Genomic DNA, 11,411 nt, shown 5'->3' with positions numbered 1-11,411 from the left:
GAGAACGATCAAATGAGAGGGAGGAGGTGTAACAGAGAAGATACGATTTTGCAAATGATTGTGACTGCTGAAATATTATATGGGTGTTTATTTTTAGTCTCTAGTGTACTAGAATGTCTAGAAGGAAATAACTGAAATTGTGGAACTGTAAAGTCATACCATACTTTGAAATTTTCTCTATATTTACTTGTTAAACCATACTCTGAAAGTTATCACTTTTCTGCATATATGTTATATTTCACAATAAAAAAGTTAAAATAAAAAACAGAAAAAGTAAAGAAATAAATCCCCAGAAAATCCCATACCACTTATCCCCTAACACTCTCAGCACTAGTGTGATACATTTGTTACTGCTGATGGAAGAATATTAAAATATTACTTTTAACTATTGTCCATAGTTTGCAACAGGTGTATTTTTCCCATATACCACTCTATTACTAACTCCTTATAGTAGCAACATACATTGTTCTTGTTCATGAAAGATCATTTTTATATTTGTACTTTTAATCACCGTCATTGTCCACTATAGGGTTCGCAGTGTTATACAGTCCCATTTTTTATCCTCTACCTTTCCTTCTAGTGACATATTTGACTTGAAACCTCCTTTTTCAACCACAATCACACTCATAATTCAGTGCTGTTAATTACACTCACCATTGTAATGTGCTACCATCACCTTTATCTGTTTCCAAACATTTAAATTCAACCTAGTTAAAATTCTGTACACATTAAGCATCTGCTCCCTATTTTCACAGTATCTTAATTTAGGACAAAACATTAAAACACCTAAGTACATACACATAGCACCATATATTTTCAATCAGTCACCCATCCTCTGATTCTGGACTAAAACCATGTTACTGTGCTCACATCAGGCAATGGGTCAACTGATTCATTTGGATTCTGATCAGCAGGAGAACGACATTCTTTCATTTTGCATTTGGCTGAATAGATTATGTAAATGATTCTCATTAAGAAAATTCCAGCAATGACTGAGAAATAACTTCCATAAATCAAAAACTGAATATTGACTGAAAGCTCCAGGCCTTGGTTGTCAACCACAGTCACAGTTAGGACGGTCTGGATCACCAAGCAATGAAGGTGTTGATTCCGAACACCAGGGCGGGGCGTTCCATGCTGAGGTTCACTGTGATCTGAAATGCTGCTATGGTTATAAGAAGCATGTAACTTGACTTGAAAACCAAAAGACCAGCATAGCATACCCAAATATTAGTTGTGTAATACATGAGAAATTGAGAATTTCTCTTCTGCTGCTGAGAAGATTCTCAATGCCAATTCTCCCAAAAGATGCCAGTTGACTTTCATGTAGCCTGCTGCGAAGGCTGCCACTGCCCCTCCTAAGGTTGCAAGGACTTCCACTGCTCTGCTATATATAGTAGAACTTTCAGACAGTGCCTTGTAATCCCAAAGGATTTGAACATAGTTCAAAATCTGGTTAAAGCCTGCCATGGATAAACCCCACCAGAGGGACCAGTAAAAAAGATGCTTTGAGGAGTAGCACTCCCTCAAATCTTGGAAACACTGTAAAAACTCTCAAAGCTACATTTTTTTTTGGCTTTGGGCTGCTCAACTGGCTGTCAGCCATAGGCCCTGAAATGTTGAAAGACTCTTGGCAGACTGTTTGGTGATCCTTATGGGGTTCATCTAAGATAGCATCTTTTCCTGATGGCCTTTGAGGAGCTTCTTTGCTGGGTTTTACATGAAAGAACATGCTTTTCTTCTTCCTTTTTTTTCTTTCAAATTAACAGATGAATTTTACTGTATCTTTACAATCACAAATAGGACTGGCATCTTATATTCCATTGCTGTACAACTCTTAGATCTTATTCATCAGTCTGCTGAACTGTTCCTTTTTCTGAGACACAGATACTATCCAAAATTTTTCTTATATCCTTGTTTTTAACTGTTGTGGCTTGCTGAATCAAAGCAGTTGAATTTGATACAAGTTCAATGTCACTTCCTTCAAGAATTAACTCATCTTTCTGGGCTTGAGATACTGAATAGTCAACACATGGCCTCATCCGAACCCTGCAGATTGATTTTTCACCCAAGAAATTTCTGATTTCAACCAGAGACCCACTCTCCTGAATAACAATATTGATGGGTGAAGACCATGTTCTGTATGTGACTGCAGATAGTGCGAAATGTACCTCATCTTATAACAGAAGCCCAGTATAACACCTTGACCATGTTCTGTATGTGACTGCAGATAGTGTGAAATGTAGCCAGCTCCTTTCTATTTCCCCATTTGTCAATCTGGAGCCTCTTCTTTTTCTTCCCAAGTAGACTGAGTTCTACAATGATATGATTGAAGTCCCTCCGCAGGGTTCCCTGGGGGCCCTTCAAAATAACCGTGCATCCCTGTAATGTGATGTCGACATTTTCTGGAATGTCGACAGTCTGGTTGCTGAGAATGGTCTTCATTCTCACAGTAGAGGTGGCAAAGCAGAACATGGACTTTTTTTTTTTTAATTCGTATTTATTGAGATATATTCCCATACCATGCAGTCCTACAAAACAAAGCCTACATTAAATTGTTTATGGTACCATTATATAGTTGTGCATTCATTGCCAAAATTAATTTTTGACATTTTCATTACCACACACACACAAATAATAAAAATAAAAATTAAAGTGAAAAAGAACAATTAAAATAAAAAGAACAGTGGGTGCCTTTTTTTTTTTTCTTCCCCCATTTTTCTACTCATCCATACACAAACGAGACAAAGGGGAGTGTGGTCCGTATGACTTTCCCAATCACATTGTCACCCCTTATAAGCTACATTTTTATACAATCATCTTCAAGATTGATGGGTTCTGGGTTGTAGTTTGATAGTTTTGGGTATTTACTGCTAGCTATTCCAATTCATTAGAACCTAAAAATGGTTGTCTGTACTGTGCATAAGAGTGCCCACCAGAGTGACCTCTCGGCTCCTTTTGGAATCTCTCTGCCACTGAAGCTTATTTCATTTCCTTTCACATCCCCCTTTTGATCCAGAATATGTTCTCCATTCCACGATGTCGGGTCTAGATTCCTCCCCAGGAGTCGTATTCCACGTTGCCAGGGAGATTCACTTCCTTGGGTGTGCTGGTTTGAATGTATTATGTCCCCCAGAAAATGCCATATTCTTTGATGTAATCTTGTGTGAGCAGACCTATCAGTGTTAATTAGATTTTAATTCTTTGAGTGTTTCCATGGAGATGTGACCCACCCAACTGTAGGTGATAACTCTGAGGAGATAATTTCCATGGAGGCATGGCTCCGCCCACTCAGGGTGGGCCTTGATTACTGGAGCATACATAAGCTGAGACAGAAGGCATGAACTTGCTACAGCCAAGAGGGACACTTTGAAGAAAGCACAGGAGCTGCAGATGAGAGACAGTTTGAAGACGGCCACTGAAAATAGACTCTTGCTCAGGAGAAGCTAAGAGAGGACAAATGCCTCAAGAGCAACTGAGAGTGACATTTTGAAGAGGAGCTGCAGCCTAGAGAGGAATGTCCTGGGAGAAAGCCATTTTGAAACCAAAACTTGGAGCAGACGCCAGCCACGTGCCTTCCCAGCTAACAGAGGTTTTCCGGACATCATTGGCCATACTCCAGTGAAGATACCCGATTGCTCATGTGTTACCTTGGACAATTTATGGCCTTTAGACTGTAACTTTGTAACCAAATAAATCCCCTTTATAAAAGCCAATCCATTTCTGGTGTTTTGCATTCTGGCAGCATTAGCAAACTAGAACAATGGGTGTCAGATCCCACGTAGGGGGGAGGGCAGTGATTTCACCTGCCAAGTTGGCTTAGCTAGAGAGAGAGGGCCATAACGAGCAACAAAGAGGCATTTGGGAGGAGGCTCTTAGGCACAATTATAGGCAGGCCTAGCCTCTCCTTTACAGCAACAGTCTTCCCAAGGGCAAGTCCCATGATTGAGGGCTCAGCCCATCAAACCACCAGTCCTCTATGTCTGTGAGCACATCAGCAACCATTGAGGTGGGGGAGCCCAACACCCCTGCCTTCTCCACCAGTTCCTCAAGGGGGCTCTGCATATTTTTTTCATTATTATTTTTTTTAATTAACTCTTTTTTTAAAATCAACTACATATATAAAAATTTAAAAAAACATACAATAAAAAAAAATTTTTCAAACAAACCATAACAAGGGAGTCCAACATGTTCCTACTCTACCCCGAGAAAATAACCTAATACAGCAACATTTCTGTGAACTTGTTCCTACCATCCCATCAGAAATTAACAAACCATAGTTATTCCTGGGCATTCCCAGAATGTTAATTTTACCCATGATAGCTTATCTATTCTTACTCGGTTATCATTTCCCCTTCATTAATTGCTCTCTATTGCTAGTTCCCCTACATTCTACATTATAAACCATTTATTTTAGGAGTGTGTTGTTTAACCTCCAGGTGTTTAGTGAATTTTCTAAGTCTCTGATCGTTATTGACTTCTAATTGTATTCCATTGTGGTCAGAGAATGTGTTTTGAATAATTTCAATTTTTAAAAATTTATTGAGGCTCATTTTATGTCCCAGCATATGGTCTATTCTGGAGAAAGTTCCATGAGTACTAGAGAAGAATGTGAATCCTGGTGATTTGGGATGTAATGTTCTATATATGTCTGTTAAATCAAATTCATTTATCAGATTGTTTTAGGTTTTCAGTTTTCTTATTGGTCTTCTGTCTGGTTGATCTATCTATAGGAGAGAGTGATGTGTTGAAGTCTCCCATAATTATTGTGGAAACATCCATTGCTTCCTTTAGTTTTGCCGGTGCTTGTCTCATGTATTTTGTGACACCATGATTGGGTGCATAAACATTTATGACTGTTATTTCTTCTTGTTGAATTTCCCCTTTTATTAGTATGTAGTGGCCTTCTTTGTCTCTCATAACATCCTTGCATTTAAAGTCTATTTTATCTGAGATTAATATTGCTACTCATGCTTTCTTTTGGCTGCAGCTTGCATAAAATATTTTTTCCATCCTTTCACTTTCAATTTCTTTGTGTACACACCCTGTGTCTAAGATGAGTCTCTTGTATGCAACATATTAATGGTTCACATTTTTTGATCCATTCTGCCAATCTATATCTTTTAATGGGGGAGTTTAATCCATTTACATTCAATGTTACTACTGTGAAGGCATTTCTTGAATCAGCCATCTCATCCTTTGGTTTATGTTTGTCAGATATATTTTTTCCCTCTCTCTCTTATTGTCCTTTAATGAACCAATATTGAATCTCTTTAGTACTGAACCTTTCTCCATCTCTCTCTCTCCTTTCTTTGTTTCTCTGTCAGTAGGGATCCCCTTAGTATCTGAAGTAGGGCATGTCTTTTATTAGCAAAATCTCTCAGTATTTGTTTCTCTGTGAAAAATTTAAGCTCTCTCTCAAATCTGAAGGAGAGCTTTGCTGGATAAAGTATTCTGGGTTGGAAAATTTTCTCTCTCAGAATTTTAAATATGTCATGCCACTGCCCTCTCGCCTCCATGGTGGCTGCTGAGTAGTCACTACTTAGTCTTATGCTGTTTCCTTTGTATGTGGTTAATTGCTTTTTTCTTGCTGCTTTCAGAACTTGCTCCTTCTCTTCAGTATTTGACAGTCTGATCAGAATATGTCTTGGAGTAGGTTTACTTGGATTTATTCTATTTGGAATTTGCTGGGCATTTATGCTTTGTGTATTTATATTGTGTAGAAGGTTTGGGAAGTTTTCCCCAATAATTTCTTTGAATACTCTTTCTAGACTTTTACCCTTCTCTTCCCCTTCTGGGACACCAATGAGTCTTATATTTGCATGTTATATTTTATCTGTCATATCCCTGAAGTCTATTTTGATTTTTTCAATTTTTTTCCCCATTCTTTCTTTTGTTCTTTCATTTTCCATTCTGTGGCCCTTGAGTTCGCTGATTTGTTGTTCAGCATCCTCTAGTCTTGTACTGTGAGTATCCAGAATCTTTTTAATTTGGTCAACAGTTTCTTTTATTTCCATAAGATCATCTATTTTTTTTTATTTACTCTTGCAATTTCTTCTTTATGCTCTTCTAGAGTCTTCTTCATGTCCTTTATATCCTGTGCCATGTTCTTGTTGTTTGTCTTTAGTTCTTTGATTAATTGCTCCAAGTACTCTGTCTCCTCTGATCTTTTGATTTGGATGTTTGGGTTTGGATTACCCATATCATCTGGTTTTGTCATATGCTTTAAAATTTTCAGTTGTTTTTGGCCTCTTAGCATTTGCTTTACTTTACAGGGTTCTTTCTGGATATAAAAAATACCGATCTGTAATTTGTCAGATCTACAGCTTGGTGGCGTACACTTTCTCTAACTAACCAGCAGATGGCGCCTGCAGGTCACCTATTCCCCTCAAGCTAGTTCTCCCCAACTTTGTCTTTGTGGTGTGTGGGGTCTGATTCTTGTGGGGTCCAATTGGTGCACCAAGTTTGGGTGTGTTGTTGATGTTGTCCACCCTGAATGTGGGGCATGTGTCTGAGTGGTTAGGGAGGGAAGGCAGCTTTAAAAATCAAACCTCCCAGGTGTTCCTGGAGATTTAAGGCTGTTGCAAGAGTCTAAACCTTCATTTTGGTCTCGCCACAGATTTTCTCTTCCGCTGACCCACAAGTCCTTGGTATTGGCATATGGTCCCTGGGATTTCTGAGTGGGTCCCTCTTACAAGCCGTGCCCTTCTAGGGCCTCTGCTGAGGGAAGGTTTTGCTATGTCACAAGTGCACGCCTTCCTTCAAGGGAAGTTCTGGGCTGCTGGGCCATGTAGGTGCATTCCCAGCCTTTTGTAAGGATGGCTGTATGTGGTGTGTTAATTTCCCCCCTTTCGCACAGCTCCACCTTCCCAGCTCTGGGACAATTAGCTGTGGGTGCGTGAAAAGCTATTGTGCACCCCTGATATTGTGGCATGTGTGTGTGTTGCTGGGAACACTTCCTGTCACACTGGGTTTTTTGGCATGGCTCTGGGCTGTGGCCCTGGTGCTGGGCAGGAGAGTTCCCAGCCCACCAGGAAGATGGCTGCAAGGGGTGTGGTTATTTTCCCCTTTTGGCTCACCTCTGTCTTCCTCGCTATGAGACAATTAGCAGCAGGTGCGCAAAAGGCTATCTTCCATGCCAGGTATTCAGGCGTTCGCACAGCCCATTCCTGCTGTGCTTCACTGTGCAGTTCTCGCTGCCATATCTGCAGCTGCTTTTGGGTTTTTTAAAAAAGAACTAGTCCTCCTCCAAATGCCAACCCACGGTTTCCCCACACCGCAGCATAGCTGCCAGATATTCAGCAAGCTTACTCACTCGTTTCAGAACACAGACTCCCAGTTTCACCACGTGCACGGTCCCTGTGGATTTAGCAGACCTTGTCCAGCTGGTGCATCACTGGAACTGGTGTTCTGGGTCACTTTCTGGCTTTTATCTAGTATTTTTCACGGAGGTGTTTCTTTGCCCTGTCTCACCTAGCTGCCATCTTAGGTTCTCTCTCAGAACATGTACTTCTTGAGCATCTGTAGAAAAAGTAAGAAAAAGAAGGCCACGGAGACAAAGGCCAAGGATATGATGTTGAGGTAAAAGTACAACAGGTCGGCCAGGGATAACAGCACCCAGGTCAGCCTGGAGGCCACCGTGCAGGCCACCAGCATCATGCTCCTACAGTAGCTGCTCACTCTCTGTATATGTAGGCATTGTAGGCCACCTCGATGGCGGAGACCAAGCCATAGGTGACTTCCAGTACTTGCACGGCTTTTAATCCTTGATCAATTACAAGCAGCACCCAGGTCATGAGGAAGCCGATGCCCTGTAAGATGATAACTGGCTTGTAGCAGATATAATCAGTGAGAATGAACACAGAAAGCAGCAGTGCCAGGTAAGAGTATGTTCAAAGAGGAAGGATGTCTTTTGTGATCATATTTTTATCTGGTCCTGCTAAATAAGGCACAACAAATGGTTCTGACAGTTTCATCATTGAGAAAAATCCAAATCAGCAGAGAATTACTGTGGGAAAAACCAGGAATGGCTTGGTAAAGTTTGGCCACAATCCATGTCTGATTAAACTTGTTCTAATAGGGCCAGGATTGGATAGTGCAGAAGCCGATGCTTGGATGAAATGGAGTTATTTAATTTTGATATCTCTGCCTTTCTGATTTTTGTCTGTTTTTATTCCTTTCTGCACTGAGTTCTGAACGCTGCTTTTCCTGCCACCAATATCTATGATTGCCCATATACACCATTTTTTGATGAGTGGGAAAATAGAATAGGCACAAAAGGAAAAGAGATAGGGTTGTTTACTCTTCTATTAAATCTTAAGCCTCAGGTTGAAAAAAGATTTGAAAACAAATAAACATGCCCTTAAAAGCCTCAGAATTTAAGTGTAAGTTTTATATTTTTTAGGAGGATGGAAAGGATTATAGAAACTCTAATGAAAGCTACAATCATCTTTCCAGAAAAGCATAGATGTATACAAATCCCACAATTTGCAAACATTTCCATGGACCTCAGCAGAAGAATCCTTAGCTTAGATGTTGGGGAAAAAAAGATTTTAAAAAATGCTGGATGTTTGATTTTCAGATATACTATATAGTTAATAATGGTAAGTCAGAGCCTTAATTTTCCAAAATATTTAATTCATAATTTATATATGAAGTAGAGCAACTTTCATTTACTATCTAATAAATGTAAGAAAAAAATTAACATTAACAGATTTGGTTAAACGAATCTGTGTTTTCAACCATTGTAGCCCTCTCTGGAACTGTAGAGGGAAAAAGGTTAGGAAATCCTTTCATTGTATAGCTGGTTTTTTCCTTCTCAGAACTGAAATATGCCCTTTACAATTGTTGCCTTATACTTAAATGTGTATACTCAGAATCCTAAGTAACAAGTCAGGTGGTGATTAGATACTTTAATTACATGGACATTCACCTCTAAAACGTTGTTATAACAATGGAGAAACAAAACATCCATAAAAAACCCTGACCCAGAGCTCTCTTGATTGTTATCAAGTAAGAACCTCCACAAAAATCAAGGATGCTTACAAGAATTCAATGACTTCTGTTGGTAAAGCCAGATCACTCCAAACATTGATGTGAAGAACGTGTTGGCAGTTCACCAGCCATGTTGCCACCTCCCACATTGTTTTTTGGACAGAAGTATAAAATTGTCCTTGTTCTTTATATAATCCCTCCAGGAGTTATTGATCTATGGAGAAAGACAGTCTTTTAAGGTGACTTTATTTAAAAAAAAAAAAAAAAAAAGAACTGTAACAGCCAGAAGCTTTAGTAATGATTTCAAACATGGAGTACATAAGGAGAAAACTAAAGAGAAAGAGAAAGGAGACTCCGCATTTAGGGGCTGGAGTGGGTTAATTAATTAAGCCCATGACTTGAAAGCAAGTTGAGAGGCAGACAAGTTGCTTGTCTAACCAGCATCATGAATAGAGCTTTTTCCATCAAAGAAAGGCTGTATTATTAGTCTACATGTTCAGCAAAAAGATGAACAGTTTCATTTCAGAATTAAATTTCTTCTACTTTGTTTTTGGCTCGCTCTTTATTCCTTTCTTGGGTTTCATACAATGTGCTTCACCAAATGGCCTGCTCCTCTTTGCTCCGCTTGCTCTGAAGGACAAGCCTTTGCTGCCATGTAACCCTGGCTAGATGGGAAGGACAGAGTGGGAATCTCACGCTGTTTGCCATTTTGTCCAGTTGGCCTCCCTCTACTGTTCCCCCCATTATTAGTGGGGTTGGCACTAGGGAGAGCAGACAGGCAACTGGTGAAGGGGAAGAGGCAGAACAAGAACTACAGGGCAGTTAGGAGGCCTCCGCTGTGGGCCGTCTCCAGCCCACGGGTATTAGTGAAGGATGGTTCTTCTTCATTTCTGACCATCTTGGCTACTTGTATCCTCAACCCAAAAAGGTTTCTCCCATTCAGGGCACCATTCACTGGATAATTGTGTGCTTCTTTGCACTATCTTTTTATTCATCTATCCCGATTTCCTCAACTAAATTAAAAGCTCTTTAATGGTAGAGATTAGGTGGTGGATGATTGCAGCTATACCTGCCCCACCCGCTTTCCCATTCTCCTCCTTTGGTTTCTTTGGGTAACTTCTGCCTACTCCACATGGCTTTGATGAGATTATCAGTCACAGCTCCCTGTCCTAACCCCAGAAGCAGACCTGTGATGTACACCGGCTAATCAGAGGCCCTGCCTTACTGGCCATGATGATTGGTTCATGGGACTCGGGCAGAGCTTCAAAGGCATCCCTGGTGTTGATAAATGAATACCAAGAGAGAAGCATTCTCTGTCCTTTGGAGTAACTGAGTTGGGAGGATGTGAACCACAGGCTGTTTTTGGCCATCTTGCTCTAGAGAAAGCTTACATACAGAATAAAGCCAGAAAGAGGAGAGCAGAGCCAAGGAAAGGAGGCAAAAAATGAAGCCCCAATAGCTTTGTTTGAGCTCTTGAATCCATCTGGGATTTAAGTTGGATTTACCCCTGAACTTTGTTTATATGAATCAAAATTGTTTGTCTGTCTGGGACTCTATGATCTCAGCCTTATGAGTTTTAACCCAGATCATTTCTTAATGTTCTTAATGAATCTACAGCATTTGTCACAGTGTACTTGGCATGTGGTAGGTGCTCCACAGATGTCTGTTGATGGAATTATGGTTTGTTCACAAAACTCTCTGATTCTAATTGTACCCTAGCAGAAGGCTAAAATCTTGAGGAGAGAAATGGTAAAAATGGGACAGAAAAATAGGTTATGATCCTCCCAGAGATAGCAGACCTTCAGGTAAGGGCAGACCTGGAAGGCGGGAGAGGGTGCAGTAAGCACAGAGGCTACAAGCACAGGGTCTAGGCTATTTGCACACAGGTCGGAATCCAGGGGCTGCCACCCAGGAGCTGTTTGACTTCACACAAGACACTGAGCATCTCTAAACCTCAGTTTCCTCATCTTAGAAAGAATAATAATAGCACCCACTTCACTGGGCTGTGAGGATTAAACATAAGGTAATTAATACAGTGCTAAGGGGCACTTTAAGTACCCACTAAATGCTTATTATAATTATTATCAGTGTCTTTGTAGGAGATACTATTATGAACTTAATTTCATAGAATCATAGAATTATTTTTTAAAATATAGCTGAGAGGCTCTCTGAGAGCAAGAAGTACTTACCTCTCATTATCACATTTAACACTAAAAAATTTGTTATTTAAATCCACCTTATTCTTCTATAGCCTGCCTTTTGCTAGATGCACATTTAAGAAGCTGAGACCAGTTTAGATTGCTCTATATAAGAAAGGGACAGAATGTAAAGTCTATTGTGGTATCCTCCTGCACCAAAAACAGTCCTGGGAAATAGTAGGCATGTGATAAGTATTTGTTGAATGAACAGAGACTTGG

The 11,411-nt window shown here is 40.0% G+C and overlaps 2 pseudogenes; both read right to left on the bottom strand.

Annotated features, from left to right (window-relative positions):
* Positions 1–295: 295 nt before the first annotated feature.
* LOC119526987 lies at positions 296–8,398 on the bottom strand (annotated as a pseudogene).
* LOC119526991 lies at positions 1,706–2,649 on the bottom strand (annotated as a pseudogene).
* Positions 8,399–11,411: the final 3,013 nt, after the last annotated feature.

Source organism: Choloepus didactylus, chromosome 2 (assembly GCF_015220235.1).
Source record: "Choloepus didactylus isolate mChoDid1 chromosome 2, mChoDid1.pri, whole genome shotgun sequence".
NCBI lineage: Eukaryota > Metazoa > Chordata > Mammalia > Pilosa > Megalonychidae > Choloepus > Choloepus didactylus.
This window is presented reverse-complemented; position numbering and strand designations above follow the sequence as displayed.